This window comes from Carcharodon carcharias, chromosome 16 (genome assembly GCF_017639515.1).
Source record: "Carcharodon carcharias isolate sCarCar2 chromosome 16, sCarCar2.pri, whole genome shotgun sequence".
NCBI classification, from domain to species: domain Eukaryota; kingdom Metazoa; phylum Chordata; class Chondrichthyes; order Lamniformes; family Lamnidae; genus Carcharodon; species Carcharodon carcharias.
In genome coordinates, this window is record NC_054482.1 from 86,915,688 (window position 1) to 86,933,605 (window position 17,918).

General features: G+C 47.6%; 1 long non-coding RNA gene across 3 annotated transcripts; it reads right to left on the reverse strand.

The window, feature by feature from the left end:
• Positions 1-245: 245 nt before the first annotated feature.
• LOC121289316 lies at positions 246-14,122 on the reverse strand. Of its 3 annotated transcripts, none has more exons than XR_005945541.1 (4): positions 13,980-14,122; positions 11,458-11,751; positions 2,726-2,796; positions 246-955 (listed from the first exon to the last, which is right to left on the reverse strand). It is a non-coding gene; the product is annotated as an uncharacterized LOC121289316 (long non-coding RNA). The 3 variants fall into 3 exon arrangements; XR_005945539.1 differs by having other exon boundaries at positions 2,726-2,801; XR_005945540.1 differs by lacking the exon at positions 2,726-2,796.
• Positions 14,123-17,918: the final 3,796 nt, after the last annotated feature.

A 17,918-nucleotide genomic window follows, 5' to 3' on the forward strand; every position in this document is an offset into this window, starting at 1 on the left:
TAAGCCTTATCCTTTTAAGCAGATGGTGCATTCAGATTCAGATGGGGAACAGGAGAAGGAGGATTCTGAAATTTTGAATAGCATGATTCAATTTAAGGTATCACAATGCAAAGTAAACTGACTGCAGCTAAAACCTGTCGGTTTTAAATTCTTGAAATTTGCAGTTTCCATACAATCCTTCCAAGATTCAAAGTGGAAACAAGTGAATGCTCAGAAATGAGATCAGAGATCTGTTGTCTCTACTGATGGTTATTTTAATTTATTTCATCTAAATGTAATTCACAGATAGTGTTTTTCTTAATGATACAGACAGATTACATAATGAAGAGCAAGTTCTGGATCATCCCAGTTATTGATTTTATTTAAAAAGCAGCTCAGTGGTTAATTGATTTGCCACTGAGTTCTTAAATTGCTTAGGAATGCTCAGTGTCCAGCTTTGCACATGAAAAATGGCCAAAAATGGGAATGGTAACAAAGGGCTTTCAGCACCCATATGTTCCAATCTGAATCAGCATTCACAGAAAAGGCATGGAGAAAATGGAGAGAATTGGTAGGACAAAGTGCTAAAGATAGGCCCTCTGGGAAAATGAGCGATTTTAGAGATATAATTCAATTATTATATTAGTATACCAATGTTCAGAGGAGATATAATTCAATCAGTTTTTTTTTACAAGGGACAGGCATGCATTAAAATCTATTAAAGCAGTTGGATTGTCATGGGAAAGGTGTGCTTCTTCAGTAGAAAGTCTTGTCAAAGAACTGTTGAATACAGGTTCAGAGCCTGGGGAGTATTTTTTCACATTTTGGTGGGATGTTGGTGTTGCTGGCAAGGCCTGCATTTGTTGTCCATCTCTAATGTGTCAAGCTTCAAGTTCTTGATGAACAGGGTGAGATCCTTGGGAATTAGACAGCCTGGTCCCTCCTGAATATTGGCCAGCCACTTCCAATGTTGATTCTGGAACAGCAATGCAATTATCTTGAGGACTGTGTAAAGTCTTTTGTACATCCATCAGGATAAGTCACCTTAGAGGAGGCCTTAAATTTTAAAAAATTCAATAGCAGGCAATTGGTTCAATGCATGGAAATAATGTTTACTTAATATTAGGCTTTACAAAATCTGTCTTGTGCATACATGTGTTTTATATTATTTGGTTTTAGTAATGTAATGGACTGGTTTCCTCTTTGGCAGTGATGGTTAGGAAAGTCTTATAGTAACTAAGTTGCTGTTTGGGATGAGGAGAACATTGCAAGCGATATGGTTCCATTTATAATGCAATTATTTTTGTTGCTGCAGCGAACGCTCAGGTCTAGGTGGGTGAGATGAATTTGGGTGTAGTCCTTGAGGACTACACATGCAAGGAGGTTAAGAATATGAGATTACAAGAAAATATGAATAAAATTGGCCGCCATGACCTCTGCATTTATTTTAAAGCTCTAAGACTAATGACCATCAAATGCAGGGTGTTGTGGAATTGGAAATATAGCATTCCCTTTCCCCGCATCTAAACTGTCCGTGAGCTTTTGGCTTTCTTTATCACCTCCACGCAGAGAATGAGTGTGCATGTCATTCTGCTTGTTAAAGTGATTGTACAATTAAAGACATATGAAGGTAAGGCTTATTACCAGCAGGCATAAGTTTTTCAAGATTCCAGTGGAAAATTGTTTTATGGAAAACTTAATTAAGCCTGCTTTTCGTAAATTGAAATCAACAGAAAAGCATCTGGGAAAATGCAGACAGGATGATAATTTAGGCATGTGAAAAATGAGTTCTAGAAGGAACACTGTCAGTGGTAATACGACATAAACAAAATATCACCAGGAAGCAATCACAAAACTCCTATTGTGCTCTCCTGAGGTTCAATTAGTATAAAATGAGAGAGTTAAACAATCCACACAGCTCTTTGCTGTCTCCTCACTGTCGTGCTTCTGCAGCAACTGCCTTTACTGCATCTGATGCTAGTTAAAAAGAAGCTCTGAGGAGTATTTCCTGTGGTTTTTACTATGAATACTTGGGTTTATCACTATTGACGGTCTCTTTCATCCTGACGAAACCCCTTTCTGACGTGACCCTTTTTGACCCATTCTAAACATGCAACATTTCACAGTCTGGGAGATGAAATTAGTTTACATATTAGACACAATAAGCAGATAGTATCGGATGGTTTCCTCAGTTAAGATCACGTGAAGGTCTCCAGAAAGCAGAGCCCATATTCATGTTATTCTTTACGAGCTTGCGTTGAAATGTGTTTTTTATTGCTGTTGTGTGCAAGGGGGCCAGAAACCTCCTCTGTCACGAAAGGGATAAGGACTACCGCAGGCTGTGGTTAATACAAAGTATGCAGTTTCAGAGAGACACCAATGTTAATGCATGGTTGTGCCATCAATCAGTTTATTTAGAGTGAAGCAGTCAAATAGTGACATTCAAATCAGTCATAAAAGTTATCAAATTATCTTGCTGCTTGCTTAAAGGGGAAAAAAATTAAAGACCGCAGGGAAAATCCTCTTATGTGGCTTATCAAAGAGATTTCTTGAGGTAACTATGTGATGGTAGTAGATATTATTGCTATATTGTAATTAAGGTATCATTCCAATTCAAAGATGGCAATTTACTGCTCTATGGTAACTTAAGATAAACTCTGGGTGATTTTTCCTCTCCTACTACAAGCATCATGGCTTTTGAAGTCAGCTATCTCAGCAAAGACCACGGACTGTACCAGGGACTTACGTGGACTGCATGATTCGGTACCACATTCACTCGTGCTCCTGTCCATTAAACCTTATGGGGAGAGGTCAAACCTGATCTTTTGGAAACAATGTGGCAGAGTTAGCATTTGGCAGTAAAGGTGAGAATGAGCATGTAATCAACTAACCAGAACTTAATACTTGGAATGGGTGTGTAGAATTGCAGTTAAAGTGGCAAATGGATTTACATGGATATGTAAAGCTGTGCAATTACAAAAAATTAAACATGTTTCAGAGAATGAAAGATACTTATGATAAACACATAGATTCTGAGATGATGCTGTTTACTGTCATGGATTTTTAATTTTTACTTTCATATCTTCATAAATAATTCACCCATCCATAAAAAGCTTTGATATTTCTAGATATAATACCATAATTGCACCATATGATGCACAGGAATATGACTGAAAGAATAGGTAGGTAGGTAGGTAATTAGCCATAGTCCACAAGGGTCAGTAGGCACTTCTCTCTATCAGATGCAATTGGTTATATAGCTTAAGGTGCAATACGCCACACCAAGCATGGGGCAGGCAAGGAGGCAGGTCCTAAGTCTGCCAAAGCCAGAATGGAAATTGAACCTGTGCTTTTGGTGTTATTCTGAACCACATGCTAGTCATCTAGCCAAATGAGCCAGTCCACACCCACAAGAAGAATAGTAACCTTAAATCTGTGTCTACTATGGAACTATTGGCTAAGCATCTGACATGGAGAGAAAGTGCAAGAATCAGAGAGAGATATAGAAAGAATGTACATTAATAATGTGAACATTGCTAAATTGGTACCAACAGCCTCAAGATCAGGTCAGTAGACACACTGGACGGAATTTTCCGTGTCCGCTGATGTCGGGCATGTTTGGTGATATGAGCGGACAATATGGCGAAAAGGTCAAAAATCAGTTTCACGACGTTGGGAAACCAGTTTGCAATGGTCCGCTCAGCCCGTCGATGGCGGGTCACGTTTCCTGCCATCAGACATCGGGGGCCTCATTGTAATACATAATTATAAGGCTAGCCCACTGGACTCATTCCCACTCCCTCACTCCCACCACCTCCGCTGGATCATCTGCCCACATCGGCGTGATTGCACATCAGCGTGTTTCACAACAGCATACAGAAGGCATGCGCTTGGTAGGCTGCATTTTGAGGGGATCTCGGAGGTGAGTCACAGTAATGTTGTGGAGCACTCGCGAGGGATGCCTATCGGACTTCAAGGCTGAGGCACGTTGGAGGGGGGTGCAAAGGCTGCCCTGCAGTTGAAGGTAGCGCACAAGCATGTGCGGGGAGTGGGGGGCATGGGCAAGAGAAGTGGCCGCACATTAGGGACATCTTGTATAAAGTGACCATTCCTCTGCAGCTGAGACAGTTCAGGCATAGCCATGTTGATATGATTGAAGTGGGGTCTCTAGCTTCTCTGCCCACTCAAGCAATACAGAGGCCTGAAAGTGCCACCAAATGCTCCAGAGCTTTTCACCCCTCAGGCGCAGACTGCAAAGTAATGAGCGTTTTAGTGGGCTGTAGAACAGCTGGACGATTGAGCACATTGTACAATCTCCTTGCTAAAGCTGGCCATGGAGCAGTCGCTGGTGGAGGTGCTCACAGCCCCTTGCAATGACATCATTCTGGTTTGGACCAGTCTCTCCCATGGTTCAAGCTAATAGCGCAGCCTTGCAGTGTAGATTAGGAGAATGCCTGTGCCTGAGCTGAGAGCACAGCATGCAGTCCAATGGGCAAAGCTGTCACCAATCGGTCAGGTGGAGTGGGCGGAGAAAAGTGGGGTTTCTGGCAGCCATGCAGCACACTATTCTTTGGCCATTCAAGTTGTGACCAGCACTCTCTGGGATGTGTTAAGGGTCCTTCAGACTTAACCAAGACAGGTTCTTAGTACACCCATGCTAACCCACACGTCTCACTCTTTCTTCTTGCAGGAGTACATCAGGATCATGGAGCCTAGTGAACTAGCTGCATGCCTTGTGGTGTATAGAGAGGAAAGATGATGGAGAAGAGAGCAACTGAGGTGCTTGGCTGGGCAGAAGGAGGAGCAGCACCCTCTGGAAGAAGGGACGGCTGGGGCTCCCGCACATGTCACCAAAGAGCCACAGCAAGTCGTCGTTGGTCAGTGCCTAGCTAGACCCAGGGTCTATACATGCTGCCTTTCATTCCTGCAGATGACCGAGAAGCAGTGTCACCAAAGACTGCGCAAGCCTGGGAACTGGTCAGTCACATCTGCCAGCTGCTGCAGGACTTGGCGCCACAGGGACATGGAAGTCATCCACTGCCAGTGGCCATGAAAGTGACCGTGGTGCTCAATTTCTATGCCAGTGGCTCCTTTCAGGGCTCCACTGGTGACCTCTGTGGAATATCACAAGCCTCCACCCACAAATGCATTCAGGAGGTCACAGACGCCATCTTCACAAGGTCACACATCTTTGTGCATTTCACCCGGGACCGGGAGAGCCAGGATGCAAGAGTGATTAGATTTGCCCAGATCTCGGGTTTCCCACAGGTACAGGATGCGATTGACTGCCATCATGTGGCGCTCAAAACTCCATCGCAACACATGGTCAACTATGTCAACCACAAAGGATTCTATTCACTGAATGTGCAGCTAGTGTGCGACCACCACAAATGCATTCTGCAGGTGTGCACACGGTTCCCAGGGAGTGTACACGTCTCCTACACTCTCAGTCGGTCTCAGGTCCCTGATGTCTTCAATGGTCCACAGAGGCTGCAGCAATGGCTCTTCAGGGACAAGGGCTACCCATGGAGGAAAGTGGCTGATGACACCCGTGTGGCAGCCTCAGACTGCAGCACAATGAAGGTACAATGAGGCTCATGCTGCAACTCGCAACTTGGTGGAGCAAACAATCGGGATGCTGAAAATGAGGTTCTGGTGCCTGGACCAATCTGGTGGAGCCCTGCAATATAGTCCACAGAGGGTATCGTGCATCATCATCGCCTGCTGTACCCTTTACAGCCTTGCGCTGCAACGGGGAGAGGAGCTGGCTGAGGGGAAAATGCAGGGGCTGGAGGTCTCCTTCAATGAGGAGGACGTCGGCAGTGATGAGGGTGAGGAGGTCCTCAAAGATGACAGTGATGGCGATGAGTCCCTTGCACTGGCCAGATGAGGCAGGCGTGCTCAGGCAGTCCTCAAAGCTGCTAGATTTGTGGAGGATGATGACAACATGCAGCGAGGAGACACCGTAAGATCCTCACATCGTATCTATGAACATTTGACTCCAGTCTGGCTTATAGCAGCGCACATACCCTCTGTGATAATCCTCCTATTATGGAGACGCAGTGGAGGCCCTAATGGTCGTTCGATTGCAAGAGGATGATGACAACATGCAGTGAGGACACTCCATAGATCTTCACATAGCCTCTGAGAATGTCTGACTCCTGTCTGGCCAAGGGCAGCTCACGTGCTCTGAGATTAGGGTCATATCGTATAGACGCAGCCATGAAACTTTAAAAGCATCTGATTCTTTGTCTGCCCTCAGCACCTGGGCCCTTCAGGAGCACAGTGTCACTGGTCACAGATGCTGAAGAGATAGGGGCCAGCCCCACCTTAAAGGTGCTGAGAGCACACAGAGAATAACGGAACTCTGTGACACCTACCAAAGACATTCTGGCAGCAGTGACAAGCACTGCCAAGGTGCAGGCATCAGTAATGTGTCCAGGGAGTGTGAGGCTGGACCATCACCTTGGTCTGAAGGCTGCACAAAGCAAAGGGACTGAGATACCTGCCTTTATCTTGTGCAGAAATATTTCATATCTGAGTGACACGAACACTGCTCATTGGAACAAGGAGCCAGAGGCAAGGAGACATTCTTTGGAGTTAATTAACAATAATCAACATTATGTACAAGTGGTTAACACCCATGTCCAGGCAGTGCAAATACAGCTACTCAACCCTGCCGCTACTCTTTGGTGCTCTCCGGGCATCCACAGCAGAAGTGGAGGCAGCCTGCTGATTGCTACGCCCTGTCTGTGATGACCTTCATGGGCGTCCTCTAGAGGGCCGAGACCTGGAAGGCCCCGGCCTGCTTTCCGGGCCCTGCTGTGAGGCAGTGGCACCCTCCTCGAGCTGTGAAGCTGGAGCTGCAGGAAGAGGGGATTTGGTTCAGCTGGACATTCCAGGAGTCACCTGAGGTATCACCTGGGATGTGCACCTGCTGATCCACCTCCCTATGGATGTCCAAAGGCCCCTGGTTGACACCTTGAGGAGAAAGGGTAGCTGGAGAGAGATCAAGCTCTCCCACAACACTCTCATGTGCACACTGTTGAAGGCCAACTATGGCAACATCCAGTGATGGAGTTGAGCCCGCACAGCAGTACAGGAGTGACGTTCTGGACCTAGGTCTCCATGGCAGCCGCCATCCTAACAGTGCTGAGCTCAAGTGCATTGGCATGCCAGCGCCATCACATCACCCTGAAGGCAGACCGACTCCTCTATCGTGCCTTGTAATCTGAGGAGTGCAGCGTTCATCCCTTCTTGATGTTCCCGAGGTTAGCCTTGCAGCTCCAGCAAATGTGACATGACCGAATCCATCTGACTCGGACTCAGCAAATTTCTGGCCTTCAGCTGAGTGCCGGACACCTAGGAAGTCCCTGCCACCATCTGCTGTGGATCAGAAAGTGCGACGTGCTCACCAGGTTGTGACCCCCGAGGCTACTCTAAAGCTAAGTTGCACCGAGATGAGTGTCACTGCACTGGTGGAGAGTGTGAGTAAGTGCTGAGACGGGATTTCAGGGACGGTGCCTTCAGATTCCTCTTCTGAGGTTTTCTCGGGGCTTGATTGGAGGCCCTGGGTCATGGACTCCGTCAGCTGTTTGGCAGACGTGCCTATGAAAGCAAGGAGAGATAATTAGTGCATGGCAGTGGCCTGTGAAACAGGACACATCACTCACAGCATGGTTGTCTGATGGATGTTACACTACTGGGCCCTCACTTGGTAGAACACCACCAAGCTCACTGTCAGCACAGGAATGGTCCAGATCCTCGCCGGCCAGCTGGATGGCTCTGTTTTCAAAGTCCATGAGGACCTTGATTTCAGGCATTCCTCCAGCATTCTGCGACCTCTCCCTCTTGTTGTGTACCAGTGTATCCTGCACGAATAGAGATGGAGAGAAAGTAAGCAGGACGTCTGCCAGGCATCCCAGGAAGTGTGTGTGTGAGAGAGTGAATGTTGAAGTCCCTTGAACTGGCAGCAAGTGAGGGCCCTGTGGATGTGTGATTGGTTTGTGAGTGTGTGAGTTGAGAGTGATGAGAAGAGTGACTTACCCTGGGGGAATGGAGGAGATCATTCATCCTCTTGCAGCATTTGGTGGCTGTCCTCTTTTGCAGGGCATTGGTGCTGACCAGTGCTGCCAATGCCTCTCAAGCCGGATTAATGAGGTTGCTGCCCATCCTGCGGCCAGAGCTGGGAAGATGGGTAAAGGACATCACGGCAGGCCTCCACTGCGTCCAAAATGCACTTGAGGTATGCGTCGGTGAACCTGGGGGCTGCAGTCCTCTTGCTGTTCGGGGCCATGTCTTCTGTGCGGCTGTCCAGGGCTGGAAGTACTGAGAGGTGTGCGTGCAGCTGCACTTTACATATGGTGCCCGGCATGATGAAGCGGCGAAGTGATGGCGTGGCGGGCGAATGAGAGCCCGTCCACCATAGAAACGGCGTTTTTCTGGGGAATGCATAATTAATGCAGTGGGTTTGGGACAATAGGGCATGAAAAGCCATTATTGTGGCCGGTGGCTACTGCACTTAGTACAAATTCTGGGACAATTCCGCCTACTGTCTTGTTAACACTGATGTTTTGCTGACTGCCATTTTTGTTTAACAGGGGCCTGCTGCTGGATGGTTGTCATGCCTGCCTGTTTCTGGTACTGCGCCCCATAGAGTCCTATGACCTTTATAAGGGCCTGATTGCTAATTTCAGATAGAGCTTGTTGCAGTGGCACATCAGTCACAATGACCAGGAGTAGGAATCTCCACCCACCCGCCTCCTAACCCGAACTGTGCCTCTGGGAATCAAGGTATTGAAATGATTGGAGAGACTGCATTATGCCAGCAACACACTGTGCAGCAAGACTGGGTCCTATTAGCTGACTATATGGTGCTGTACAGCTAATTTCCTGTTTCCAATTATGTGTAGCGTGCAGGCTTCAGTGGAGTTAGTGGGCACAGGGAGCTGTGGCGCAGCCAGAATCACACAGGGTGTCATTTGTGACTTTGATAAGAGCTGTTTTGACACTGTGGCAGGGATTCAAGCAAGGAATTCCAGGAAAAATAGATGACTTTGGAGAGAAAGGGGAGGTTGGAGATGGGATGTAAGTCTGCAAGGGCAGAGGAGTCAAGGATTGCTCTTTTGCCTTTTGCGAACAGGGATGGTGACCAACATCATCATTAATTCTTTTTGTTGTGTGTGACATATTCATTTAAGTATGTATGACCTTTAGTTTTATTGTGCAGCTGCACACACACACACACACACACACACACACACACACACACACACACACACACACACACACACAAACTTAAAGAGGCTAACATATGCTTGGCCTGTGTCGGAAATTCTAAGTTGCAGCATAGTTACACAGCTTAGAAAAGGAGGCAGTACCTGAAGAGAGAGAACTGCTAACAATATCAGCTCACATGGGAGCCAGGAAAGGAAACTGGATGGTCAGCAGTTTAGTGGGAATAGGGTCAAGGGAGCTGGAAGAAGGACTCGTGCACGAAATGAGCTTGGAAAGGGGGTACGGGGAGATTGGAGAGGAACTAGAGAAAGATGCAGAAATTTGATTTGGTGACCCAGGGGAAGGGAGCAAACTGGCAGAGGCAGTTATTTAGAAAGATCTTAATCTTAGTGATGAAGATGCCCATGAGTTCCTCAGACACAAACATAGCAAAGCACTCCAGCACCCACAGCAATGCTCGCATTCTCACCTCGTGGAAAATGTTCACCACCTCCCTTCCAGACAATGTTCAAAATATCTCGACAGCCTGACAATGTTCACCCCCTCTTGGAAAATATCCATTCCCCCCAACTCCCTGATAATGTTCACCGCCACCTCCCAACAACCTGACGATGTTTGTCTCCTCTGGATAGTGTCCACAACCCCCTCTGGATAGTGCTCACCCTCCCTTCCGGACAGTGTCCACAACCCCCTCTGGACAATACTCACTCTCCCCTCAGGACTGTGCTCACCCCCTACCCCTCTCCGGACAGTTTTCACCCCCTACCCCTCTCTGAACAGTGTTCGTCCCCTACCCCTCTCCGGACAGTGTTCATCCCCTATCCTTCTCCAGACAGTGTTCACCCCCTACTCCTCTCCAGACAGTGTTCATCCCCTACTACTCTCAGGAAAGAGTTCACCCTCCCTTCTGGACAGTGCTGACCCCCTACCCCTTTCCATACAGTGCTCACTCCCTAAGCCTCAACAGATAGTGCTCAACCTGTGCCCTTCTCTGGAGAGTGCTCACCCTTCCCTCTGGACAGTGTTCATACCCTCTCCGGACAATGCTCACTCCCTACTCTTCACCGGACAGTGCTCACCCACTATCCCTCTCCAGACAGTGCTCACCCTCACCTCCGGACAGTGCTCACCTTCTACTCCGAACAGTGCTCACTCCCTACACTTCCCAGGACAGTGCTTACCCCCTACCACTATCTGGACAATGCTCACTCCCTACCCCTGTCTGACCTGTGCTCATTCCCTCTTCCTCTGGACAGTGCTCACCCCCTACCCCTCTCTGACCAGTGCTCACTCCCTCTTCCTCTGGACAATGCTTATCCCCTACCCCTCTCTGACCACTGCTCACTCCCTCTTCCTCTGGACAGTGCTCACCCCCTACCCCTCTCTGACCAGTGCTCACTCCCTCTTCCTCTGGACAATGCTTATCCCCTACCCCTCTCTGATCACTGCTCACTCCCTCTTCCTCTGGACAATGCTCACCCCCTACCCCTCTCTGACCACTGCTCACTCCCTCTTCCTCTGGACAATGCTCACCCCCTACCCCTCTCTGACCACTGCTCACTCCCTCTTCCTTTGAACAATGCTCACCCCCTACCCCTCTCTGACCAGTGCTCACTCCCTCTTCCTCTGGACAGTGCTCACCCTCTACCCCTCACTGACCAGTGCCCACTCCCTCTTCCTCCGGACAATGCTCACCCCCTACCCCTCACTGACCAGTGCTCACTCCTTCTTCCTCTGGACAGTGTTCATCCCCTTCCACAACGCCTCTTGCCTTGAATCCCTGGATCATGTCTGGCTGATGTCAGAGGAGTCCGTATTTTCGTGGAGTTGAGGTGGTGGGGGGGGAGGGTTCAGCATTTTCAGGGGGGTGAGAGAGGCCGCATGCCGTCAAGGGGTGAGGGAGGGGGGTGAACATTGTTGAGGGGTGAGGAGAGGGTGAAAACTGTCAGTGGTGAGGGAGGGAGGAGAACACTGTCAGGCAGTGAGGGGGTTGTTAGTACTATGACGGTGAGGCTAAGCAGTTTTGGAAGAAACTTAAACCCATGAGTTTTTCCCTCAGTCTCGGCATGTTCATTCAAACATTACTAAACAAAGAATTGTAAGCAATTTGATTGAGAAGTGCTGGCCACGAGATAATAATAATTGTAGGTACTATTTCTGAAAATCATAATTTCTGCTGTGAAAGAGAGCTGGAAATAGCGTAATTAATACAAGTTATGGCACATTTAAACAACTACTTACAGTTTGTGGCAGTAAGTGAAGTGAGAATGGGGCACAGCTTGTCTTCCTTGAGAATCCTGGCCTATGAGGAAACGGTGGATGGTGGTATGCTCTGCATTTCTGAAGGCGCCGGAATCGGAAGTCTGGGCCAGAAATGTGGAGCTTGGTCACAGCGCAATAAATCCAGCAAGTGATTAGCTCTTCTCGGAAAACTTGGTCCGATTGCAAAGTTTCCTTGCAATCCAACTGGTCTGTTTTGAATGTGTGTGTCTTTAATTATTTTTAACGGGAAGTCATTCAGTCGGTGTTCCAGATCTGTCAGGTTACAATTAATCTTTGTTTGTTTACAATTATAATGGAATAACCGAGATGCTTTCACTCCTAGTCACAAACTGTTGAGAGTGTCTACCTATGTATAAATGGAACTGCTGATGTACCCTTTGAATGAATAAATTAGGCCTTGTCGGACCTCCAGTGCCATTTTGTTTAAAGTTAATTACAATAGTGTGAAAACAGCATTATATCCAGGAAAATAACAATTACCATTGATTTTTACGAAGGTGGAGTGATGATAATTAACCTCTCACTTTAACGGCAGAGTTACATAAATGTCCTCAGAAAATAAAGAGTGGCATAAATAATGGCATAAATTGTTTACTCCATAATGCCTTCCTTTTTTGCACAGTTCAAGGGTCCCTATATCATAGATACCATTGAAATGATGCAAGCACCCAGGAAAAGTGGGGCCTTTCTTTACATTTATGAGATGCGACCTTAAACACAGCAATTCCATATCTCACCCCTCCCCTGAAGGCGTGACAATCCCAATTAGCTCTGTCTCTTTCTTGCAATCAGGTCATTGATATCAAATATTCCTGTTATCTAAACGGATTTAGCAGCAGAAATACATTAGACCAGACTTGTCCAACTGGAGGCCCCTCCATGTGGTCTGCATAGCCACTGTTCAAAAGCCGTAAGACTGGCCTGTAAGTTCAAAATGCAGAAAAGTGAAGGAAATTTCAAGATTTTGCTAGGGGCTGAACTTCCAATCACAGGCTGTTCCTTTCCTGTGTTTGTTTCTGATAGGCTCACTACTGAGCCTATCAGCAGCAAATGAGGTAGAGAAACAGTCTCTGATTGGAGCCCGGGGAGACAAGGTACGGTGGTGCTGGAGCCCGGGGAGACGAGGTATGGTGGTGCTGAAGTCTGGGGAGACAAGGTATGGCGGGACTGGAGCCCAGGGAGAGAGAAATTTTGGCGGGCACCGGAGAGAGCAAAGTTTTAGCGAGCCTCAGGGGAGCAAAGTTTTGGCACCCTGGGCAGGGTGACATGGTGGTGGGCCCTGAGTGGTGTGAAGTGGTGGTGGGCCTGGGCGGGGTGAAGTGATGGCTGGCCCTGGGCAGGGTGAAGTGGTGGTGGGCCCTGAGCGGTGTGAAGTGGTGGTGGGCCCTGGGCGTGGTGAAGTGGTGGTGGGCCTGGGCGGGGTGATGTGGCAGCTGGCCCTGGGCGGGGTGAAGTGGTGGTGGGCCTGGGTGGGGTGAAGTGGTGGTGGGCCCTGGGTGGGGTGAAGTGGTGGTGGGCCTGGGCGGGGTGAAGTGGCGGCTGGCCCTGGGCGGGGTGAAGTGGTGGTGGGCCCTGGGTGGGGTGAAGTGGTGGTGGGCCTGGGCGGGGTGAAGTGGCGGCTGTCCCTGGGCGGGGTGCAGTGGCGGCTGGCCCTGGGTGGGGTGAAGTGTTGGTGGGCCCTGGGCGGTGTGAAGTGGTGGTGGGCCCTGAGCGGGGTGAAGTGGTGGTGGACCCTGAGCGGGGTGATGTGGTGGTGGGCCCTGGGCGGGATGATGAGGTGGTGGGCCCTGGGCGGGGTGAAGTGGTGGTGGGCCCTGAGCGGTGTGATGTGGTGGTGGGTCCTGGGTAGGGTGATGTGGTGGCTGGCCCTGGGCAGGGTGAAGTGGCGGCTGGCCCTGGGCGGGGTGATGTGGTGGTGGGCCCTGGGCGGGGTGATGTGGTGGTGGGCCCTGGGCAGGGTGATGTGGTGGCTGGCCCTGGGCAGGGTGAAGTGGCGGCTGGCCCTGGGCGGGGTGATGTGGTGGTGGGCCCTGGGCAGGGTGATGTGGTGGCTGGCCCTGGGCAGGGTGAAGTGGCGGCTGGCCATGGGCGGGGTGATGTGGTGGTGGGCCCTGGGCGGGGTGAAGTGGTGGCAGGCCACTTAAGAGCAGTCTCCGTATTTTCTTACTTGAACTGTCTCTGCAGCTGTCAACCTTTCTTTACTTGCAGCCGTCTGCCAGCTTCTCTAACCTACTGAGCTTGTGGGACTGCCACTTATTTTATAATGTAAGTACATGTTCTCTTTTTCTTTTTCATTTTGCCTCTGCAAGTCCTTTTTTTTTAAATGTTGGGAGTGTTCCAGGAGATTTCTCAGCCATTTGGATTGGGGCCCTTATTTTTCTTTAACTTAAAATGACAGCGCTTCTGTTTCTTCTGTTTGAACTCTGCAGCATTCCTGGTGAGTATATTTTCCTTTTCTTCTGTTTAAACAAGATACTCACAATCGCTGGGCGAGGGACAACATTGGACTCGATCCCATCCTCATCACTAGTTTGTTATGGGCTTGATTTTCCAGACAGGCTTCTCATTAGAAACAACAAACTTTACTTGCAGCAGCAGTTACATGCTTCCATCAAGTTCCACAACTGGAAGAAGAACTCCCACTCTAAGGTTCCCAGTGCTTAGAGCTGATTTGTTCACACTGACACGTGATATTATACAACACAATAAGTCTTAAAGCTACAATCACTACATTCCTTAAAGCTACAATTACTAGAGTATAAAACAGACAATAGGCATTTGGGAGCCAGTTCAGATTTCCATCTGAATACATCAGACGCCTTGAAAATTTTCAATACTCAAAGTTTCGGTGGTTGATATTTGAAATCCATAAATTGAAACTATTATCCAAGGGTCTTCTGACTTTTGGTGCTGTATTTTCAAGTATTTCTCCAAAGGGTCATTCACATAATTAAGCTTGATGATGCAGCTTGCTGATTCTTCTTGGTGGTGACACAGGCCTGTGCAGCAACTGGTCCTAGGCTGCAGAAGTGACAAATAATCTGAATCACAACACAAATTTATTGCTGTTGATTTATGCACACATTGGGAGGGGAGAAGCAGGTGCTATTGTGAAAGATTTGGGCATGAGAAATAGAGACAACTCACTTCCTCCTTCACTGAAATGTGAGGTTTATAAGCACATTTGCCTGTGCTCTAAAAAACAAGACTGATCATAATGCTACCTACGTTATATCTAGTGACTTTGAGGAATTACCCCTGGGAGTCAAGATTTTAGAAGTTTGTTTGGTTTAATTTGCAACATTTTTGCCTGAGTCAGCAGGGTGCTAGTTCAAACCCTACTGTAGGTTTGGCCACATAATCTGGGCTATCAGGACTGTAGTACTCAGGGAATGCTGCATTGTTGGAAGCACAGTCCTTTTGATGAGATATAAATAGTGCCATGGGATCCATTACATCAAACTAAAACAGCAACTCTGGTACTATTTAAAGGGAGCAGTGTGTTCTGGCCAACATTCCTTTCTCAACCAGCTCCACAAATAAAATCTAATTGTTGCTGGTTATGCAATATAGCTGTACTTGCTTAAATAACATTTTCATTCACTTGATTAATATCAAGAACGAGAGGCTATAATAATGGAGAGGGCTTTTCACTAGAACTGAAAAGATTAAAAGGATGTAAAAGAGATTTTTTAAATTATGAAAAGTGAAGAGGTTAAACACTGGAGATTTGCTCCCAATAGTTGGCAACTTGGTAACAAGTTGTGAGGATTATTTCTGAAAGAATGCAGGGTAAAATTAGGGTTTATTTTGTTTACTCAGAAGGTTATTAGCTTATGTAATGCTTTAGTACAAGTGGCCATGAAGAAAGAGAGATTTAAATGGAAATTGGATAGGTAAGTGAAAAGGAAGAATATAACAAGGGCATGAGAAAAGGCTGGAAAGTAGGACTACATTATGCAGCTTCAATTGAAGAGCTACCACTGACACATGCAAGATGGATCAAATGGCCTCCTTTTGCGTTGTGAGTTCTATGACCTTGAGCAGAGGCTGCACTTCAAAAATAATTTAATTGGAAGTGCTTTGCAGTGTCCTACCATGTAATAGTGGCCATTTAAATGCAAGTTCTTTCCTTCTCTCTCTCTTAACAGCGAGTCTGGTTTTCTGGTTTCGTACAGTTGCCAGGCTTAATTCACACGTTCAGCTTGCAAACTGGTACAAACCACAAAGCATAATGTCAACTCTTCTCCCTACATCAGCACAAAGTAAAGTTGTTCAACAAAATTTTTTAACTGACAACACATGATGTATATTTTTAAAATCTCACAACTTTTTTCTCCCCTTTCAGTTTAGGCTGGAGTCATGGATTGAGTGCGATCACTAGCAGAACAAAAGGAAAAATTGGAAGACAATTTTGCACACTGAGGATTTGTAGAACATGAAGGCATAAAAATTGGCCTGCGCCAATTTTTGGGCGCAGGAATCATGATTTGCCACCCATCTGCACTTGATTCTGTTGAGGCAGGCAGCATAAGAACTTCGTGATGCCTCCTCATTTGCTTGATAGGAATGTGCAGCCAAATGTGACCTGTGTTGTTCACTGGCATGCTTAACAGGACACTTAATAGCATGCAGAACTGGCATGTGTTCCAGTTAGTCACTGGTTCTTAAAGGCAATCTGTCTCTTTTAAAGAGGAGCTGCACCGACAGAATGGAAGCTGCTGCTGACTGCCATGTATTACTGCAATTGCATGTAATTGGAAATAAATCAATTGGAGCAACAGGGCAGAGAGAGGGTTCCCACGTTCACAGAAGCAGCACTGGAAGAATTAGTTATGAAGCCAACAGGAGGAGGGAGGCCATATTTCTGCATGGGGCCACAAGGCCATCAAAAAACGCCCTCCGAAGGGAATGGTAGCTGGTGGCCAGGAAGGTTATTACAAGGATTCTAGCGCCAAGGACCTGTCATCAGTGCTGGAAAAGTTCAATAACATCACGTGGGTGATCAAGGTCAGTGACTGCATATTCACATGACATCTCCTATCCACCACACCACCAGCCTCCCAAGCTACTCAATGCATCACATCCTCATCACTCACCCAGTGGCAGACACAGAGATCAAGACTGCCTTACATTCATGTAACCCACCTGACCCTCACAAATTCTTTGATGCCACTTTCACAAGTACCTCTTGCTGCATCCACATACCTCCAGCTAGTCAGCTATGGCAGCACATTACACCAAACACAGCATCGCACAATCATTGGCATTCTTTGCTCTCTCTTGCAGGACAGGGTGGTACACAATAAAAGGGAGCAGATCTGAGCTGGTGAGGGACAAGTTCACCTGCATCTACTGAGCCCTACAGAGGAGATGGTTATGACAGAGCCTGATGCAACCGGTGCTGTTGAGAACTTTCAGGATGACAACATGTTCCTGCCTTGTAACCTTCTCAACTCCCACTTCACGCTTATCTGACTGTCTGATATGATAAGCAAGCTGCAGATGGTGTGACCGTGAACCTCCTGTTTTCCACTCTATTCCCCTTCCCTCAGCCCAACCTTCCCCTTGATCTGGATCCTCTTGATCTGGCATTATCAGCTACCGGCTCAGACACTGGTGCTGCATGTACCTTAAAGTTTAGTATAGAGTTGGGATTAGCACACGGTGAGTTACTGGGCATGAGTGACTTTCAGCTAATCCAGGGATATGTTCCTTCCTGACATCTGAGGAGTCGGCGGCAAACTCATCTCTGTCCATACTACCAGCATGAAAATTGAGGCTGGGTGGGAAACGTCCCTTAAATGGTCAATAATTGGCCACTTAAGGGCCTCAATTGAGGCAAAGGCAGACGGGCCAGTCTAGGCCTTGCCCAATCCAGCATAAAATTGCAGGGAGGTCGGGGTGGGAGGCAGCCTGGTGGGAAGGCCCTCTGAGAAATTTTACAGTCAACCCCTAGAACCCTGCCAGAGGGACAATGTAAAATTCTGCCCAAGCGATTGGGTCAAGTGCCAAGTCACCAGACGGAAAGCTGGCAGAGGAGTTCTGCTACAGGTGATTCAGATGAGGGCCTTGATGGGGTAGCATACAGGAGAGCACTAATAGGCATGCACATCGATATGTGGGGTGGATTTACTGGCCTGCCCGACAACCACCCATCACTGTCAAGGAGCCTGGAGGAGTCGGGCTCCAAGTTGGCAGAGGATCTTGCACAGAGTTTGCCTCTCTGCAGCCTCTGCTCCATCTCTCTGTCATGCTGTAGACCCAGTGACACTACCATTGCAGTCCCCATACCTTTTGCAGTCTTTGTGCAGACAGGTTAGCAAATCCTCTGTCCTTTCTGTGAGTGTACAGTAACTTATATAATTATATTGCTTCACCATTGGTAGACATGCCTTCAGTTGCCTAGGCCCCAGACT